Here is a 20,561-nt window from a genome sequence, read left to right on the forward strand (position 1 = left end):
GAGAAATATATATATATATATATATATATATATATATATATATATATACGCGCACACACACACATATATATAAACGTATTCTCCGTTGAGATATTGCAGCCGCTGCTGTGTCCAGGCCCAGGAGCCTTAGCACTGTGCTGTGATGTCACTCAATACCACTGACATCACTAGGTGTAAACAACATCTCTCCTTTGCTGTGTATGTGACTATGGAGCTGTTTGGTGATGTCGTCTATTATGGCCTTCATAGAAGCAACAGGAGATTGTTGCATCCATCTAGAACCCTCAGAACTACAGTGCTATGATGTCACTCACTTCCACAGGCCTTGCAGAGTGTAAACAACAACAACCCAGCTTTGTTGTGTATGTAACCATAGGGATTTGTGATGTCACCTAGAACCTTCACAGCAGCGACAGCTTTATGAGGAGCATCAGCACTGCTCTGCCTGAGCAGAACCATCACCGCCATAGGTTGTCAAATAACCCGGGTTTAACCCACACAGGTAAGTCCAATGGGGTGCAGGCATGTCCTCTATGCTTACAGCTTCCCGTGGGTGTTGGTTTGATACCGTTTGGGGACAGCCAAGGAGGCATCTGCAGGCAACAAAGGTAGGTGTGTGCTTGTGTGTGTGTTTCCTATGCAGATCCTAAGCCCAGTGTCACATGCAAGTAGGAGGAGTAAGAAGGGTTCCTGGCAAATCCGGGTTATGGATTGCATTTAAAAAGGCCCCGTGGGAGTGCAATGGGCCCCTGTCTTGCTGCTTAGCAATAATGGTATGGGTTTAGGTTCTGCTGTGTGTACTGGTGGTTGACTGCCCCCCAGCCCAGAGTGTGCATGGAAAATTGTCTGGCAGCCTCCCTGACAGCAAGCAGTGATAGTGCCCATGAAGGGGACCTTGTTGGGCCCGCCCCTTTCACGGTTATCGCTTCTCGGCCTTTTGGCTAAGATCAAGTGTAGTATCTGTTCTTATCAGTTTAATATCTGATACGTCCCCTATCTGGGGACCATATATTAAATGGATTTTTGAGAACGGGGGCCGATTTCGAAGCTTGCTTCCGTCGCCCTATGCATTGACCCGATATGGCAGTATCTTCGGGTACAGTGCACCACCCCCTTACAGGGTTAAAAAGAAAGATTCCTACTTTCATTGCTACCTGCTTGCTGGCTAGCCAGCTAGCCAGCCCTGTGGGCCTTGCTGCTGCTGCTGCTGCAGCCAAAAAACAAAAGGTGGTGCTGCTGCTGCTTCTGCTTCTGCTTGTGTCTGGCCGCTGTTGGAGCGTCCAGGCACAGGACTTCTGCTGCTGCTGACTAAATGGCCTCCTTAATTGGATCATTTGAGTAGCCAGCACACCTGTGCAGGTAGGGCATGACATGATAGGCAGCTGCCTTGATAGCGGGTGGGTGCTGAATGTTCCTAATTGACAAAATAAGATTAATGCTTATGAAGAAATATAAAATCTCATCCCTTCCCCAATATCGCGCCACACCCCTACCCCTTAATTCCCTGGTTGAACTTGATGGACATATGTCTTTTTTCGACCGTACTAACTATGTAACTATGTAACATAACATGGGGGGGGGGGGTCTCCTGGCTGTTCACACAGGTGTGTCATTGCTGTACATTGACCATGCATTGCTTCTGTGGTATTGCAAAGGCAAAGACAAATGCTTCCAGCCATCCATTGCACTAATGGATTGGTCATCAGCTGGCTGTCTATGTCCCGCATCAATATAGACCAAAGTACAGAGGGTTAGGCTATGCTATTGTGCACCTACCTGATGCATCAGAAGGTGCGAGGCCCTTGCTAAATTCTGTGCACAGACTTTGAGATCTATGCTTTAGACTGTATCTAAACCTGCTCCAACATGGACTGACATTCTGGCCTACTTTCAGCCGATGCGACTTGTCTGTCGCTGAACAGTCGCTTTTTATGTATTCAGCACCTATGTATAATGTTGTAAAAATGCTCTAGAAGCTAAAGTCGCAGAAATGTCACACATATTTGGCCTGCAACTTTCTGTGCGACAAATTCAGACAGGAAAAATCAGTATAAATCCTTAGAAAATTATCCCCCAGTGTCTCCATCTGCTGGCGGTATTGAATAAGCATTGCTGCACTGATGGGGTATGCATTAGACGAAAAAAAAGAAGAAAAAGAAGAATAATACGCCCAGAAAAGAGGCGAAAAGGAGAAAAACGTAAAAAAACGTGAAAAAAAAGTAAGAGGAAGAGAAGGGAAAAAAAGGTGGAAATGGGTTTAAAAGTGATTTCGGCGGAGAAATATATATATATATATATATATATATATATATATATATATACGCGCACACACACACATATATATAAACGTATTCTCCGTTGAGATATTGCAGCCGCTGCTGTGTCCAGGCCCAGGAGCCTTAGCACTGTGCTGTGATGTCACTCAATACCACTGACATCACTAGGTGTAAACAACATCTCTCCTTTGCTGTGTATGTGACTATGGAGCTGTTTGGTGATGTCGTCTATTATGGCCTTCATAGAAGCAACAGGAGATTGTTGCATCCATCTAGAACCCTCAGAACTACAGTGCTATGATGTCACTCACTTCCACAGGCCTTGCAGAGTGTAAACAACAACAACCCAGCTTTGTTGTGTATGTAACCATAGGGATTTGTGATGTCACCTAGAACCTTCACAGCAGCGACAGCTTTATGAGGAGCATCAGCACTGCTCTGCCTGAGCAGAACCATCACCGCCATAGGTTGTCAAATAACCCGGGTTTAACCCACACAGGTAAGTCCAATGGGGTGCAGGCATGTCCTCTATGCTTACAGCTTCCCGTGGGTGTTGGTTTGATACCGTTTGGGGACAGCCAAGGAGGCATCTGCAGGCAACAAAGGTAGGTGTGTGCTTGTGTGTGTGTTTCCTATGCAGATCCTAAGCCCAGTGTCACATGCAAGTAGGAGGAGTAAGAAGGGTTCCTGGCAAATCCGGGTTATGGATTGCATTTAAAAAGGCCCCGTGGGAGTGCAATGGGCCCCTGTCTTGCTGCTTAGCAATAATGGTATGGGTTTAGGTTCTGCTGTGTGTACTGGTGGTTGACTGCCCCCCAGCCCAGAGTGTGCATGGAAAATTGTCTGGCAGCCTCCCTGACAGCAAGCAGTGATAGTGCCCATGAAGGGGACCTTGTTGGGCCCGCCCCTTTCACGGTTATCGCTTCTCGGCCTTTTGGCTAAGATCAAGTGTAGTATCTGTTCTTATCAGTTTAATATCTGATACGTCCCCTATCTGGGGACCATATATTAAATGGATTTTTGAGAACGGGGGCCGATTTTGAAGCTTGCTTCCGTCGCCCTATGCATTGACCCGATATGGCAGTATCTTCGGGTACAGTGCACCACCCCCTTACAGGGTTAAAAAGAAAGATTCCTACTTTCATTGCTACCTGCTTGCTGGCTAGCCAGCTAGCCAGCCCTGTGGGCCTTGCTGCTGCTGCTGCTGCAGCCAAAAAACAAAAGGTGGTGCTGCTGCTGCTTCTGCTTCTGCTTGTGTCTGGCCGCTGTTGGAGCGTCCAGGCACAGGACTTCTGCTGCTGCTGACTAAATGGCCTCCTTAATTGGATCATTTGAGTAGCCAGCACACCTGTGCAGGTAGGGCATGACATGATAGGCAGCTGCCTTGATAGCGGGTGGGTGCTGAATGTTCCTAATTGACAAAATAAGATTAATGCTTATGAAGAAATATAAAATCTCATCCCTTCCCCAATATCGCGCCACACCCCTACCCCTTAATTCCCTGGTTGAACTTGATGGACATATGTCTTTTTTCGACCGTACTAACTATGTAACTATGTAACATAACATGGGGGGGGGGGTCTCCTGGCTGTTCACACAGGTGTGTCATTGCTGTACATTGACCATGCATTGCTTCTGTGGTATTGCAAAGGCAAAGACAAATGCTTCCAGCCATCCATTGCACTAATGGATTGGTCATCAGCTGGCTGTCTATGTCCCGCATCAATATAGACCAAAGTACAGAGGGTTAGGCTATGCTATTGTGCACCTACCTGATGCATCAGAAGGTGCGAGGCCCTTGCTAAATTCTGTGCACAGACTTTGAGATCTATGCTTTAGACTGTATCTAAACCTGCTCCAACATGGACTGACATTCTGGCCTACTTTCAGCCGATGCGACTTGTCTGTCGCTGAACAGTCGCTTTTTATGTATTCAGCACCTATGTATAATGTTGTAAAAATGCTCTAGAAGCTAAAGTCGCAGAAATGTCACACATATTTGGCCTGCAACTTTCTGTGCGACAAATTCAGACAGGAAAAATCAGTATAAATCCTTAGAAAATTATCCCCCAGTGTCTCCATCTGCTGGCGGTATTGAATAAGCATTGCTGCACTGATGGGGTATGCATTAGACGAAAAAAAAGAAGAAAAAGAAGAATAATACGCCCAGAAAAGAGGCGAAAAGGAGAAAAACGTGAAAAAACGTGAAAAAAAAGTAAGAGGAAGAGAAGGGAAAAAAAGGTGGAAATGGGTTTAAAAGTGATTTCGGCGGAGAAATATATATATATATATATATATATATATATATACGCGCACACACACACATATATATAAACGTATTCTCCGTTGAGATATTGCAGCCGCTGCTGTGTCCAGGCCCAGGAGCCTTAGCACTGTGCTGTGATGTCACTCAATACCACTGACATCACTAGGTGTAAACAACATCTCTCCTTTGCTGTGTATGTGACTATGGAGCTGTTTGGTGATGTCGTCTATTATGGCCTTCATAGAAGCAACAGGAGATTGTTGCATCCATCTAGAACCCTCAGAACTACAGTGCTATGATGTCACTCACTTCCACAGGCCTTGCAGAGTGTAAACAACAACAACCCAGCTTTGTTGTGTATGTAACCATAGGGATTTGTGATGTCACCTAGAACCTTCACAGCAGCGACAGCTTTATGAGGAGCATCAGCACTGCTCTGCCTGAGCAGAACCATCACCGCCATAGGTTGTCAAATAACCCGGGTTTAACCCACACAGGTAAGTCCAATGGGGTGCAGGCATGTCCTCTATGCTTACAGCTTCCCGTGGGTGTTGGTTTGATACCGTTTGGGGACAGCCAAGGAGGCATCTGCAGGCAACAAAGGTAGGTGTGTGCTTGTGTGTGTGTTTCCTATGCAGATCCTAAGCCCAGTGTCACATGCAAGTAGGAGGAGTAAGAAGGGTTCCTGGCAAATCCGGGTTATGGATTGCATTTAAAAAGGCCCCGTGGGAGTGCAATGGGCCCCTGTCTTGCTGCTTAGCAATAATGGTATGGGTTTAGGTTCTGCTGTGTGTACTGGTGGTTGACTGCCCCCCAGCCCAGAGTGTGCATGGAAAATTGTCTGGCAGCCTCCCTGACAGCAAGCAGTGATAGTGCCCATGAAGGGGACCTTGTTGGGCCCGCCCCTTTCACGGTTATCGCTTCTCGGCCTTTTGGCTAAGATCAAGTGTAGTATCTGTTCTTATCAGTTTAATATCTGATACGTCCCCTATCTGGGGACCATATATTAAATGGATTTTTGAGAACGGGGGCCGATTTCGAAGCTTGCTTCCGTCGCCCTATGCATTGACCCGATATGGCAGTATCTTCGGGTACAGTGCACCACCCCCTTACAGGGTTAAAAAGAAAGATTCCTACTTTCATTGCTACCTGCTTGCTGGCTAGCCAGCTAGCCAGCCCTGTGGGCCTTGCTGCTGCTGCTGCTGCAGCCAAAAAACAAAAGGTGGTGCTGCTGCTGCTTCTGCTTCTGCTTGTGTCTGGCCGCTGTTGGAGCGTCCAGGCACAGGACTTCTGCTGCTGCTGACTAAATGGCCTCCTTAATTGGATCATTTGAGTAGCCAGCACACCTGTGCAGGTAGGGCATGACATGATAGGCAGCTGCCTTGATAGCGGGTGGGTGCTGAATGTTCCTAATTGACAAAATAAGATTAATGCTTATGAAGAAATATAAAATCTCATCCCTTCCCCAATATCGCGCCACACCCCTACCCCTTAATTCCCTGGTTGAACTTGATGGACATATGTCTTTTTTCGACCGTACTAACTATGTAACTATGTAACATAACATGGGGGGGGGGGTCTCCTGGCTGTTCACACAGGTGTGTCATTGCTGTACATTGACCATGCATTGCTTCTGTGGTATTGCAAAGGCAAAGACAAATGCTTCCAGCCATCCATTGCACTAATGGATTGGTCATCAGCTGGCTGTCTATGTCCCGCATCAATATAGACCAAAGTACAGAGGGTTAGGCTATGCTATTGTGCACCTACCTGATGCATCAGAAGGTGCGAGGCCCTTGCTAAATTCTGTGCACAGACTTTGAGATCTATGCTTTAGACTGTATCTAAACCTGCTCCAACATGGACTGACATTCTGGCCTACTTTCAGCCGATGCGACTTGTCTGTCGCTGAACAGTCGCTTTTTATGTATTCAGCACCTATGTATAATGTTGTAAAAATGCTCTAGAAGCTAAAGTCGCAGAAATGTCACACATATTTGGCCTGCAACTTTCTGTGCGACAAATTCAGACAGGAAAAATCAGTATAAATCCTTAGAAAATTATCCCCCAGTGTCTCCATCTGCTGGCGGTATTGAATAAGCATTGCTGCACTGATGGGGTATGCATTAGACGAAAAAAAAGAAGAAAAAGAAGAATAATACGCCCAGAAAAGAGGCGAAAAGGAGAAAAACTTAAAAAAACGTGAAAAAAAAGTAAGAGGAAGAGAAGGGAAAAAAAGGTGGAAATGGGTTTAAAAGTGATTTCGGCGGAGAAATATATATATATATATATATATATATATATATATATATATATATACGCGCACACACACACATATATATAAACGTATTCTCCGTTGAGATATTGCAGCCGCTGCTGTGTCCAGGCCCAGGAGCCTTAGCACTGTGCTGTGATGTCACTCAATACCACTGACATCACTAGGTGTAAACAACATCTCTCCTTTGCTGTGTATGTGACTATGGAGCTGTTTGGTGATGTCGTCTATTATGGCCTTCATAGAAGCAACAGGAGATTGTTGCATCCATCTAGAACCCTCAGAACTACAGTGCTATGATGTCACTCACTTCCACAGGCCTTGCAGAGTGTAAACAACAACAACCCAGCTTTGTTGTGTATGTAACCATAGGGATTTGTGATGTCACCTAGAACCTTCACAGCAGCGACAGCTTTATGAGGAGCATCAGCACTGCTCTGCCTGAGCAGAACCATCACCGCCATAGGTTGTCAAATAACCCGGGTTTAACCCACACAGGTAAGTCCAATGGGGTGCAGGCATGTCCTCTATGCTTACAGCTTCCCGTGGGTGTTGGTTTGATACCGTTTGGGGACAGCCAAGGAGGCATCTGCAGGCAACAAAGGTAGGTGTGTGCTTGTGTGTGTGTTTCCTATGCAGATCCTAAGCCCAGTGTCACATGCAAGTAGGAGGAGTAAGAAGGGTTCCTGGCAAATCCGGGTTATGGATTGCATTTAAAAAGGCCCCGTGGGAGTGCAATGGGCCCCTGTCTTGCTGCTTAGCAATAATGGTATGGGTTTAGGTTCTGCTGTGTGTACTGGTGGTTGACTGCCCCCCAGCCCAGAGTGTGCATGGAAAATTGTCTGGCAGCCTCCCTGACAGCAAGCAGTGATAGTGCCCATGAAGGGGACCTTGTTGGGCCCGCCCCTTTCACGGTTATCGCTTCTCGGCCTTTTGGCTAAGATCAAGTGTAGTATCTGTTCTTATCAGTTTAATATCTGATACGTCCCCTATCTGGGGACCATATATTAAATGGATTTTTGAGAACGGGGGCCGATTTCGAAGCTTGCTTCCGTCGCCCTATGCATTGACCCGATATGGCAGTATCTTCGGGTACAGTGCACCACCCCCTTACAGGGTTAAAAAGAAAGATTCCTACTTTCATTGCTACCTGCTTGCTGGCTAGCCAGCTAGCCAGCCCTGTGGGCCTTGCTGCTGCTGCTGCTGCAGCCAAAAAACAAAAGGTGGTGCTGCTGCTGCTTCTGCTTCTGCTTGTGTCTGGCCGCTGTTGGAGCATCCAGGCACAGGACTTCTGCTGCTGCTGACTAAATGGCCTCCTTAATTGGATCATTTGAGTAGCCAGCACACCTGTGCAGGTAGGGCATGACATGATAGGCAGCTGCCTTGATAGCGGGTGGGTGCTGAATGTTCCTAATTGACAAAATAAGATTAATGCTTATGAAGAAATATAAAATCTCATCCCTTCCCCAATATCGCGCCACACCCCTACCCCTTAATTCCCTGGTTGAACTTGATGGACATATGTCTTTTTTCGACCGTACTAACTATGTAACTATGTAACATAACATGGGGGGGGGGGGTCTCCTGGCTGTTCACACAGGTGTGTCATTGCTGTACATTGACCATGCATTGCTTCTGTGGTATTGCAAAGGCAAAGACAAATGCTTCCAGCCATCCATTGCACTAATGGATTGGTCATCAGCTGGCTGTCTATGTCCCGCATCAATATAGACCAAAGTACAGAGGGTTAGGCTATGCTATTGTGCACCTACCTGATGCATCAGAAGGTGCGAGGCCCTTGCTAAATTCTGTGCACAGACTTTGAGATCTATGCTTTAGACTGTATCTAAACCTGCTCCAACATGGACTGACATTCTGGCCTACTTTCAGCCGATGCGACTTGTCTGTCGCTGAACAGTCGCTTTTTATGTATTCAGCACCTATGTATAATGTTGTAAAAATGCTCTAGAAGCTAAAGTCGCAGAAATGTCACACATATTTGGCCTGCAACTTTCTGTGCGACAAATTCAGACAGGAAAAATCAGTATAAATCCTTAGAAAATTATCCCCCAGTGTCTCCATCTGCTGGCGGTATTGAATAAGCATTGCTGCACTGATGGGGTATGCATTAGACGAAAAAAAAGAAGAAAAAGAAGAATAATACGCCCAGAAAAGAGGCGAAAAGGAGAAAAACGTAAAAAAACGTGAAAAAAAAGTAAGAGGAAGAGAAGGGAAAAAAAGGTGGAAATGGGTTTAAAAGTGATTTCGGCGGAGAAATATATATATATATATATATATATATATATATATATACGCGCACACACACACATATATATAAACGTATTCTCCGTTGAGATATTGCAGCCGCTGCTGTGTCCAGGCCCAGGAGCCTTAGCACTGTGCTGTGATGTCACTCAATACCACTGACATCACTAGGTGTAAACAACATCTCTCCTTTGCTGTGTATGTGACTATGGAGCTGTTTGGTGATGTCGTCTATTATGGCCTTCATAGAAGCAACAGGAGATTGTTGCATCCATCTAGAACCCTCAGAACTACAGTGCTATGATGTCACTCACTTCCACAGGCCTTGCAGAGTGTAAACAACAACAACCCAGCTTTGTTGTGTATGTAACCATAGGGATTTGTGATGTCACCTAGAACCTTCACAGCAGCGACAGCTTTATGAGGAGCATCAGCACTGCTCTGCCTGAGCAGAACCATCACCGCCATAGGTTGTCAAATAACCCGGGTTTAACCCACACAGGTAAGTCCAATGGGGTGCAGGCATGTCCTCTATGCTTACAGCTTCCCGTGGGTGTTGGTTTGATACCGTTTGGGGACAGCCAAGGAGGCATCTGCAGGCAACAAAGGTAGGTGTGTGCTTGTGTGTGTGTTTCCTATGCAGATCCTAAGCCCAGTGTCACATGCAAGTAGGAGGAGTAAGAAGGGTTCCTGGCAAATCCGGGTTGTGGATTGCATTTAAAAAGGCCCCGTGGGAGTGCAATGGGCCCCTGTCTTGCTGCTTAGCAATAATGGTATGGGTTTAGGTTCTGCTGTGTGTACTGGTGGTTGACTGCCCCCCAGCCCAGAGTGTGCATGGAAAATTGTCTGGCAGCCTCCCTGACAGCAAGCAGTGATAGTGCCCATGAAGGGGACCTTGTTGGGCCCGCCCCTTTCACGGTTATCGCTTCTCGGCCTTTTGGCTAAGATCAAGTGTAGTATCTGTTCTTATCAGTTTAATATCTGATACGTCCCCTATCTGGGGACCATATATTAAATGGATTTTTGAGAACGGGGGCCGATTTCGAAGCTTGCTTCCGTCGCCCTATGCATTGACCCGATATGGCAGTATCTTCGGGTACAGTGCACCACCCCCTTACAGGGTTAAAAAGAAAGATTCCTACTTTCATTGCTACCTGCTTGCTGGCTAGCCAGCTAGCCAGCCCTGTGGGCCTTGCTGCTGCTGCTGCTGCAGCCAAAAAACAAAAGGTGGTGGTGCTGCTGCTGCTTCTGCTTCTGCTTGTGTCTGGCCGCTGTTGGAGCGTCCAGGCACAGGACTTCTGCTGCTGCTGACTAAATGGCCTCCTTAATTGGATCATTTGAGTAGCCAGCACACCTGTGCAGGTAGGGCATGACATGATAGGCAGCTGCCTTGATAGCGGGTGGGTGCTGAATGTTCCTAATTGACAAAATAAGATTAATGCTTATGAAGAAATATAAAATCTCATCCCTTCCCCAATATCGCGCCACACCCCTACCCCTTAATTCCCTGGTTGAACTTGATGGACATATGTCTTTTTTCGACCGTACTAACTATGTAACTATGTAACATAACATGGGGGGGGGGGTCTCCTGGCTGTTCACACAGGTGTGTCATTGCTGTACATTGACCATGCATTGCTTCTGTGGTATTGCAAAGGCAAAGACAAATGCTTCCAGCCATCCATTGCACTAATGGATTGGTCATCAGCTGGCTGTCTATGTCCCGCATCAATATAGACCAAAGTACAGAGGGTTAGGCTATGCTATTGTGCACCTACCTGATGCATCAGAAGGTGCGAGGCCCTTGCTAAATTCTGTGCACAGACTTTGAGATCTATGCTTTAGACTGTATCTAAACCTGCTCCAACATGGACTGACATTCTGGCCTACTTTCAGCCGATGCGACTTGTCTGTCGCTGAACAGTCGCTTTTTATGTATTCAGCACCTATGTATAATGTTGTAAACATGCTCTAGAAGCTAAAGTCGCAGAAATGTCACACATATTTGGCCTGCAACTTTCTGTGCGACAAATTCAGACAGGAAAAATCAGTATAAATCCTTAGAAAATTATCCCCCAGTGTCTCCATCTGCTGGCGGTATTGAATAAGCATTGCTGCACTGATGGGGTATGCATTAGACGAAAAAAAAGAAGAAAAAGAAGAATAATACGCCCAGAAAAGAGGCGAAAAGGAGAAAAACGTAAAAAAACGTGAAAAAAAAGTAAGAGGAAGAGAAGGGAAAAAAAGGTGGAAATGGGTTTAAAAGTGATTTCGGCGGAGAAATATATATATATATATATATATATATATATATATATATATACGCGCACACACACACATATATATAAACGTATTCTCCGTTGAGATATTGCAGCCGCTGCTGTGTCCAGGCCCAGGAGCCTTAGCACTGTGCTGTGATGTCACTCAATACCACTGACATCACTAGGTGTAAACAACATCTCTCCTTTGCTGTGTATGTGACTATGGAGCTGTTTGGTGATGTCGTCTATTATGGCCTTCATAGAAGCAACAGGAGATTGTTGCATCCATCTAGAACCCTCAGAACTACAGTGCTATGATGTCACTCACTTCCACAGGCCTTGCAGAGTGTAAACAACAACAACCCAGCTTTGTTGTGTATGTAACCATAGGGATTTGTGATGTCACCTAGAACCTTCACAGCAGCGACAGCTTTATGAGGAGCATCAGCACTGCTCTGCCTGAGCAGAACCATCACCGCCATAGGTTGTCAAATAACCCGGGTTTAACCCACACAGGTAAGTCCAATGGGGTGCAGGCATGTCCTCTATGCTTACAGCTTCCCGTGGGTGTTGGTTTGATACCGTTTGGGGACAGCCAAGGAGGCATCTGCAGGCAACAAAGGTAGGTGTGTGCTTGTGTGTGTGTTTCCTATGCAGATCCTAAGCCCAGTGTCACATGCAAGTAGGAGGAGTAAGAAGGGTTCCTGGCAAATCCGGGTTATGGATTGCATTTAAAAAGGCCCCGTGGGAGTGCAATGGGCCCCTGTCTTGCTGCTTAGCAATAATGGTATGGGTTTAGGTTCTGCTGTGTGTACTGGTGGTTGACTGCCCCCCAGCCCAGAGTGTGCATGGAAAATTGTCTGGCAGCCTCCCTGACAGCAAGCAGTGATAGTGCCCATGAAGGGGACCTTGTTGGGCCCGCCCCTTTCACGGTTATCGCTTCTCGGCCTTTTGGCTAAGATCAAGTGTAGTATCTGTTCTTATCAGTTTAATATCTGATACGTCCCCTATCTGGGGACCATATATTAAATGGATTTTTGAGAACGGGGGCCGATTTCGAAGCTTGCTTCCGTCGCCCTATGCATTGACCCGATATGGCAGTATCTTCGGGTACAGTGCACCACCCCCTTACAGGGTTAAAAAGAAAGATTCCTACTTTCATTGCTACCTGCTTGCTGGCTAGCCAGCTAGCCAGCCCTGTGGGCCTTGCTGCTGCTGCTGCTGCAGCCAAAAAACAAAAGGTGGTGCTGCTGCTGCTTCTGCTTCTGCTTGTGTCTGGCCGCTGTTGGAGCGTCCAGGCACAGGACTTCTGCTGCTGCTGACTAAATGGCCTCCTTAATTGGATCATTTGAGTAGCCAGCACACCTGTGCAGGTAGGGCATGACATGATAGGCAGCTGCCTTGATAGCGGGTGGGTGCTGAATGTTCCTAATTGACAAAATAAGATTAATGCTTATGAAGAAATATAAAATCTCATCCCTTCCCCAATATCGCGCCACACCCCTACCCCTTAATTCCCTGGTTGAACTTGATGGACATATGTCTTTTTTCGACCGTACTAACTATGTAACTATGTAACATAACATGGGGGGGGGGGTCTCCTGGCTGTTCACACAGGTGTGTCATTGCTGTACATTGACCATGCATTGCTTCTGTGGTATTGCAAAGGCAAAGACAAATGCTTCCAGCCATCCATTGCACTAATGGATTGGTCATCAGCTGGCTGTCTATGTCCCGCATCAATATAGACCAAAGTACAGAGGGTTAGGCTATGCTATTGTGCACCTACCTGATGCATCAGAAGGTGCGAGGCCCTTGCTAAATTCTGTGCACAGACTTTGAGATCTATGCTTTAGACTGTATCTAAACCTGCTCCAACATGGACTGACATTCTGGCCTACTTTCAGCCGATGCGACTTGTCTGTCGCTGAACAGTCGCTTTTTATGTATTCAGCACCTATGTATAATGTTGTAAAAATGCTCTAGAAGCTAAAGTCGCAGAAATGTCACACATATTTGGCCTGCAACTTTCTGTGCGACAAATTCAGACAGGAAAAATCAGTATAAATCCTTAGAAAATTATCCCCCAGTGTCTCCATCTGCTGGCGGTATTGAATAAGCATTGCTGCACTGATGGGGTATGCATTAGACGAAAAAAAAGAAGAAAAAGAAGAATAATACGCCCAGAAAAGAGGCGAAAAGGAGAAAAACGTAAAAAAACGTGAAAAAAAAGTAAGAGGAAGAGAAGGGAAAAAAAGGTGGAAATGGGTTTAAAAGTGATTTCGGCGGAGAAATATATATATATATATATATATATATATATATATATATATATATATACGCGCACACACACACATATATATAAACGTATTCTCCGTTGAGATATTGCAGCCGCTGCTGTGTCCAGGCCCAGGAGCCTTAGCACTGTGCTGTGATGTCACTCAATACCACTGACATCACTAGGTGTAAACAACATCTCTCCTTTGCTGTGTATGTGACTATGGAGCTGTTTGGTGATGTCGTCTATTATGGCCTTCATAGAAGCAACAGGAGATTGTTGCATCCATCTAGAACCCTCAGAACTACAGTGCTATGATGTCACTCACTTCCACAGGCCTTGCAGAGTGTAAACAACAACAACCCAGCTTTGTTGTGTATGTAACCATAGGGATTTGTGATGTCACCTAGAACCTTCACAGCAGCGACAGCTTTATGAGGAGCATCAGCACTGCTCTGCCTGAGCAGAACCATCACCGCCATAGGTTGTCAAATAACCCGGGTTTAACCCACACAGGTAAGTCCAATGGGGTGCAGGCATGTCCTCTATGCTTACAGCTTCCCGTGGGTGTTGGTTTGATACCGTTTGGGGACAGCCAAGGAGGCATCTGCAGGCAACAAAGGTAGGTGTGTGCTTGTGTGTGTGTTTCCTATGCAGATCCTAAGCCCAGTGTCACATGCAAGTAGGAGGAGTAAGAAGGGTTCCTGGCAAATCCGGGTTATGGATTGCATTTAAAAAGGCCCCGTGGGAGTGCAATGGGCCCCTGTCTTGCTGCTTAGCAATAATGGTATGGGTTTAGGTTCTGCTGTGTGTACTGGTGGTTGACTGCCCCCCAGCCCAGAGTGTGCATGGAAAATTGTCTGGCAGCCTCCCTGACAGCAAGCAGTGATAGTGCCCATGAAGGGGACCTTGTTGGGCCCGCCCCTTTCACGGTTATCGCTTCTCGGCCTTTTGGCTAAGATCAAGTGTAGTATCTGTTCTTATCAGTTTAATATCTGATACGTCCCCTATCTGGGGACCATATATTAAATGGATTTTTGAGAACGGGGGCCGATTTCGAAGCTTGCTTCCGTCGCCCTATGCATTGACCCGATATGGCAGTATCTTCGGGTACAGTGCACCACCCCCTTACAGGGTTAAAAAGAAAGATTCCTACTTTCATTGCTACCTGCTTGCTGGCTAGCCAGCTAGCCAGCCCTGTGGGCCTTGCTGCTGCTGCTGCTGCAGCCAAAAAACAAAAGGTGGTGGTGCTGCTGCTGCTTCTGCTTCTGCTTGTGTCTGGCCGCTGTTGGAGCGTCCAGGCACAGGACTTCTGCTGCTGCTGACTAAATGGCCTCCTTAATTGGATCATTTGAGTAGCCAGCACACCTGTGCAGGTAGGGCATGACATGATGGGCAGCTGCCTTGATAGCGGGTGGGTGCTGAATGTTCCTAATTGACAAAATAAGATTAATGCTTATGAAGAAATATAAAATCTCATCCCTTCCCCAATATCGCGCCACACCCCTACCCCTTAATTCCCTGGTTGAACTTGATGGACATATGTCTTTTTTCGACCGTACTAACTATGTAACTATGTAACATAACATGGGGGGGGGGGGGGGTCTCCTGGCTGTTCACACAGGTGTGTCATTGCTGTACATTGACCATGCATTGCTTCTGTGGTATTGCAAAGGCAAAGACAAATGCTTCCAGCCATCCATTGCACTAATGGATTGGTCATCAGCTGGCTGTCTATGTCCCGCATCAATATAGACCAAAGTACAGAGGGTTAGGCTATGCTATTGTGCACCTACCTGATGCATCAGAAGGTGCGAGGCCCTTGCTAAATTCTGTGCACAGACTTTGAGATCTATGCTTTAGACTGTATCTAAACCTGCTCCAACATGGACTGACATTCTGGCCTACTTTCAGCCGATGCGACTTGTCTGTCGCTGAACAGTCGCTTTTTATGTATTCAGCACCTATGTATAATGTTGTAAAAATGCTCTAGAAGCTAAAGTCGCAGAAATGTCACACATATTTGGCCTGCAACTTTCTGTGCGACAAATTCAGACAGGAAAAATCAGTATAAATCCTTAGAAAATTATCCCCCAGTGTCTCCATCTGCTGGCGGTATTGAATAAGCATTGCTGCACTGATGGGGTATGCATTAGACGAAAAAAAAGAAGAAAAAGAAGAATAATACGCCCAGAAAAGAGGCGAAAAGGAGAAAAACGTAAAAAAACGTAAAAAAAAAAGTAAGAGGAAGAGAAGGGAAAAAAAGGTGGAAATGGGTTTAAAAGTGATTTCGGCGGAGAAATATATATATATATATATATATATATATATATATATATACGCGCACACACACACATATATATAAACGTATTCTCCGTTGAGATATTGCAGCCGCTGCTGTGTCCAGGCCCAGGAGCCTTAGCACTGTGCTGTGATGTCACTCAATACCACTGACATCACTAGGTGTAAACAACATCTCTCCTTTGCTGTGTATGTGACTATGGAGCTGTTTGGTGATGTCGTCTATTATGGCCTTCATAGAAGCAACAGGAGATTGTTGCATCCATCTAGAACCCTCAGAACTACAGTGCTATGATGTCACTCACTTCCACAGGCCTTGCAGAGTGTAAACAACAACAACCCAGCTTTGTTGTGTATGTAACCATAGGGATTTGTGATGTCACCTAGAACCTTCACAGCAGCGACAGCTTTATGAGGAGCATCAGCACTGCTCTGCCTGAGCAGAACCATCACCGCCATAGGTTGTCAAATAACCCGGGTTTAACCCACACAGGTAAGTCCAATGGGGTGCAGGCATGTCCTCTATGCTTACAGCTTCCCGTGGGTGTTGGTTTGATACCGTTTGGGGACAGCCAAGGAGGCATCTGCAGGCAACAAAGGTAGGTGTGTGCTTGTGTGTGTGTTTCCTATGCAGATCCTAAGCCCAGTGTCACATGCAAGTAGGAGGAGTAAGAAGGGTTCCTGGCAAATCCGGGTTATGGATTGCATTTAAAAAGGCCCCGTGGGAGTGCAATGGGCCCCTGTCTTGCTGCTTAGCAATAATGGTATGGGTTTAGGTTCTGCTGTGTGTACTGGTGGTTGACTGCCCCCCAGCCCAGAGTGTGCATGGAAAATTGTCTGGCAGCCTCCCTGACAGCAAGCAGTGATAGTGCCCATGAAGGGGACCTTGTTGGGCCCACCCCTTTCACGGTTATCGCTTCTCGGCCTTTTGGCTAAGATCAAGTGTAGTATCTGTTCTTATCAGTTTAATATCTGATACGTCCCCTATCTGGGGACCATATATTAAATGGATTTTTGAGAACGGGGGCCGATTTCGAAGCTTGCTTCCGTCGCCCTATGCATTGACCCGATATGGCAGTATCTTCGGGTACAGTACACCACCCCCTTACAGGGTTAAAAAGAAAGATTCCTACTTTCATTGCTACCTGCTTGCTGGCTAGCCAGCTAGCCAGCCCTGTGGGCCTTGCTGCTGCAGCCAAAAAACAAAAGGTGGTGCTGCTGCTGCTGCTGCTTCTGCTTCTGCTTGTGTCTGGCCGCTGTTGGAGCGTCCAGGCACAGGACTTCTGCTGCTGCTGACTAAATGGCCTCCTTAATTGGATCATTTGAGTAGCCAGCACACCTGTGCAGGTAGGGCATGACATGATAGGCAGCTGCCTTGATAGCGGGTGGGTGCTGAATGTTCCTAATTGACAAAATAAGATTAATGCTTATGAAGAAATATAAAATCTCATCCCTTCCCCAATATCGCGCCACACCCCTACCCCTTAATTCCCTGGTTGAACTTGATGGACATATGTCTTTTTTCGACCGTACTAACTATGTAACTATGTAACATAACATGGGGGGGGGGGGTCTCCTGGCTGTTCACACAGGTGTGTCATTGCTGTACATTGACCATGCATTGCTTCTGTGGTATTGCAAAGGCAAAGACAAATGCTTCCAGCCATCCATTGCACTAATGGATTGGTCATCAGCTGGCTGTCTATGTCCCGCATCAATATAGACCAAAGTACAGAGGGTTAGGCTATGCTATTGTGCACCTACCTGATGCATCAGAAGGTGCGAGGCCCTTGCTAAATTCTGTGCACAGACTTTGAGATCTATGCTTTAGACTGTATCTAAACCTGCTCCAACATGGACTGACATTCTGGCCTACTTTCAGCCGATGCGACTTGTCTGTCGCTGAACAGTCGCTTTTTATGTATTCAGCACCTATGTATAATGTTGTAAAAATGCTCTAGAAGCTAAAGTCGCAGAAATGTCACACATATTTGGCCTGCAACTTTCTGTGCGACAAATTCAGACAGGAAAAATCAGTATAAATCCTTAGAAAATTATCCCCCAGTGTCTCCATCTGCTGGCGGTATTGAATAAGCATTGCTGCACTGATGGGGTATGCATTAGACGAAAAAAAAGAAGAAAAAGAAGAATAATACGCCCAGAAAAGAGGCGAAAAGGAGAAAAACGTAAAAAAACGTGAAAAAAAAGTAAGAGGAAGAGAAGGGAAAAAAAGGTGGAAATGGGTTTAAAAGTGATTTCGGCGGAGAAATATATATATATATATATATATATATATATATATATATATATATATATATATACGCGCACACACACACATATATATAAACGTATTCTCCGTTGAGATATTGCAGCCGCTGCTGTGTCCAGGCCCAGGAGCCTTAGCACTGTGCTGTGATGTCACTCAATACCACTGACATCACTAGGTGTAAACAACATCTCTCCTTTGCTGTGTATGTGACTATGGAGCTGTTTGGTGATGTCGTCTATTATGGCCTTCATAGAAGCAACAGGAGATTGTTGCATCCATCTAGAACCCTCAGAACTACAGTGCTATGATGTCACTCACTTCCACAGGCCTTGCAGAGTGTAAACAACAACAACCCAGCTTTGTTGTGTATGTAACCATAGGGATTTGTGATGTCACCTAGAACCTTCACAGCAGCGACAGCTTTATGAGGAGCATCAGCACTGCTCTGCCTGAGCAGAACCATCACCGCCATAGGTTGTCAAATAACCCGGGTTTAACCCACACAGGTAAGTCCAATGGGGTGCAGGCATGTCCTCTATGCTTACAGCTTCCCGTGGGTGTTGGTTTGATACCGTTTGGGGACAGCCAAGGAGGCATCTGCAGGCAACAAAGGTAGGTGTGTGCTTGTGTGTGTGTGTTTCCTATGCAGATCCTAAGCCCAGTGTCACATGCAAGTAGGAGGAGTAAGAAGGGTTCCTGGCAAATCCGGGTTATGGATTGCATTTAAAAAGGCCCCGTGGGAGTGCAATGGGCCCCTGTCTTGCTGCTTAGCAATAATGGTATGGGTTTAGGTTCTGCTGTGTGTACTGGTGGTTGACTGCCCCCCAGCCCAGAGTGTGCATGGAAAATTGTCTGGCAGCCTCCCTGACAGCAAGCAGTGATAGTGCCCATGAAGGGGACCTTGTTGGGCCCGCCCCTTTCACGGTTATCGCTTCTCGGCCTTTTGGCTAAGATCAAGTGTAGTATCTGTTCTTATCAGTTTAATATCTGATACGTCCCCTATCTGGGGACCATATATTAAATGGATTTTTGAGAACGGGGGCCGATTTCGAAGCTTGCTTCCGTCGCCCTATGCATTGACCCGATATGGCAGTATCTTCGGGTACAGTGCACCACCCCCTTACAGGGTTAAAAAGAAAGATTCCTACTTTCATTGCTACCTGCTTGCTGGCTAGCCAGCTAGCCAGCCCTGTGGGCCTTGCTGCTGCTGCTGCTGCAGCCAAAAAACAAAAGGTGGTGCTGCTGCTGCTTCTGCTTCTGCTTGTGTCTGGCCGCTGTTGGAGCGTCCAGGCACAGGACTTCTGCTGCTGCTGACTAAATGGCCTCCTTAATTGGATCATTTGAGTAGCCAGCACACCTGTGCAGGTAGGGCATGACATGATAGGCAGCTGCCTTGATAGCGGGTGGGTGCTGAATGTTCCTAATTGACAAAATAAGATTAATGCTTATGAAGAAATATAAAATCTCATCCCTTCCCCAATATCGCGCCACACCCCTACCCCTTAATTCCCTGGTTGAACTTGATGGACATATGTCTTTTTTCGACCGTACTAACTATGTAACTATGTAACATAACATGGGGGGGGGGGTCTCCTGGCTGTTCACACAGGTGTGTCATTGCTGTACATTGACCATGCATTGCTTCTGTGGTATTGCAAAGGCAAAGACAAATGCTTCCAGCCATCCATTGCACTAATGGATTGGTCATCAGCTGGCTGTCTATGTCCCGCATCAATATAGACCAAAGTACAGAGGGTTAGGCTATGCTATTGTGCACCTACCTGATGCATCAGAAGGTGCGAGGCCCTTGCTAAATTCTGTGCACAGACTTTGAGATCTATGCTTTAGACTGTATCTAAACCTGCTCCAACATGGACTGACATTCTGGCCTACTTTCAGCCGATGCGACTTGTCTGTCGCTGAACAGTCGCTTTTTATGTATTCAGCACCTATGTATAATGTTGTAAAAATGCTCTAGAAGCTAAAGTCGCAGAAATGTCACACATATTTGGCCTGCAACTTTCTGTGCGACAAATTCAGACAGGAAAAATCAGTATAAATCCTTAGAAAATTATCCCCCAGTGTCTCCATCTGCTGGCGGTATTGAATAAGCATTGCTGCACTGATGGGGTATGCATTAGACGAAAAAAAAGAAGAAAAAGAAGAATAATACGCCCAGAAAAGAGGCGAAAAGGAGAAAAACGTAAAAAAACGTGAAAAAAAAGTAAGAGGAAGAGAAGGGAAAAAAAGGTGGAAATGGGTTTAAAAGTGATTTCGGCGGAGAATATATATATATATATATATATATATATATATATATATATATACGCGCACACACACACATATATATAAACGTATTCTCCGTTGAGA

General features: G+C 46.0%; 9 non-coding genes across 9 annotated transcripts; all 9 read left to right on the forward strand.

Moving 5' to 3' along the window:
- Positions 1-921: 921 nt before the first annotated feature.
- Positions 922-1,112, forward strand: LOC130329453 (U2 spliceosomal RNA). The gene has a single exon (XR_008873017.1). It is a non-coding gene; the product is annotated as a U2 spliceosomal RNA (small nuclear RNA).
- Positions 1,113-3,194: 2,082 nt separating this feature from the next.
- On the forward strand, positions 3,195-3,385 carry LOC130329555 (U2 spliceosomal RNA). The gene has a single exon (XR_008873101.1). It is a non-coding gene; the product is annotated as a U2 spliceosomal RNA (small nuclear RNA).
- A 2,073-nt stretch (positions 3,386-5,458) lies between these two features.
- Positions 5,459-5,649, forward strand: LOC130329454 (U2 spliceosomal RNA). The gene has a single exon (XR_008873018.1). It is a non-coding gene; the product is annotated as a U2 spliceosomal RNA (small nuclear RNA).
- A 2,085-nt stretch (positions 5,650-7,734) lies between these two features.
- LOC130329455 (U2 spliceosomal RNA) lies at positions 7,735-7,925 on the forward strand. The gene has a single exon (XR_008873019.1). It is a non-coding gene; the product is annotated as a U2 spliceosomal RNA (small nuclear RNA).
- A 2,078-nt stretch (positions 7,926-10,003) lies between these two features.
- LOC130329456 (U2 spliceosomal RNA) lies at positions 10,004-10,194 on the forward strand. Its single transcript, XR_008873020.1, has one exon. It is a non-coding gene; the product is annotated as a U2 spliceosomal RNA (small nuclear RNA).
- Positions 10,195-12,278: 2,084 nt separating this feature from the next.
- Positions 12,279-12,469, forward strand: LOC130329457 (U2 spliceosomal RNA). Its single transcript, XR_008873021.1, has one exon. It is a non-coding gene; the product is annotated as a U2 spliceosomal RNA (small nuclear RNA).
- A 2,087-nt stretch (positions 12,470-14,556) lies between these two features.
- Positions 14,557-14,747, forward strand: LOC130329460 (U2 spliceosomal RNA). The gene has a single exon (XR_008873023.1). It is a non-coding gene; the product is annotated as a U2 spliceosomal RNA (small nuclear RNA).
- A 2,087-nt stretch (positions 14,748-16,834) lies between these two features.
- LOC130329520 (U2 spliceosomal RNA) lies at positions 16,835-17,025 on the forward strand. The gene has a single exon (XR_008873078.1). It is a non-coding gene; the product is annotated as a U2 spliceosomal RNA (small nuclear RNA).
- A 2,093-nt stretch (positions 17,026-19,118) lies between these two features.
- On the forward strand, positions 19,119-19,309 carry LOC130329461 (U2 spliceosomal RNA). The gene has a single exon (XR_008873024.1). It is a non-coding gene; the product is annotated as a U2 spliceosomal RNA (small nuclear RNA).
- Positions 19,310-20,561: the final 1,252 nt, after the last annotated feature.

The sequence above is a fragment of the Hyla sarda genome, unplaced genomic scaffold (assembly GCF_029499605.1).
Source record: "Hyla sarda isolate aHylSar1 unplaced genomic scaffold, aHylSar1.hap1 scaffold_318, whole genome shotgun sequence".
In the NCBI taxonomy this organism is placed as follows: domain Eukaryota; kingdom Metazoa; phylum Chordata; class Amphibia; order Anura; family Hylidae; genus Hyla; species Hyla sarda.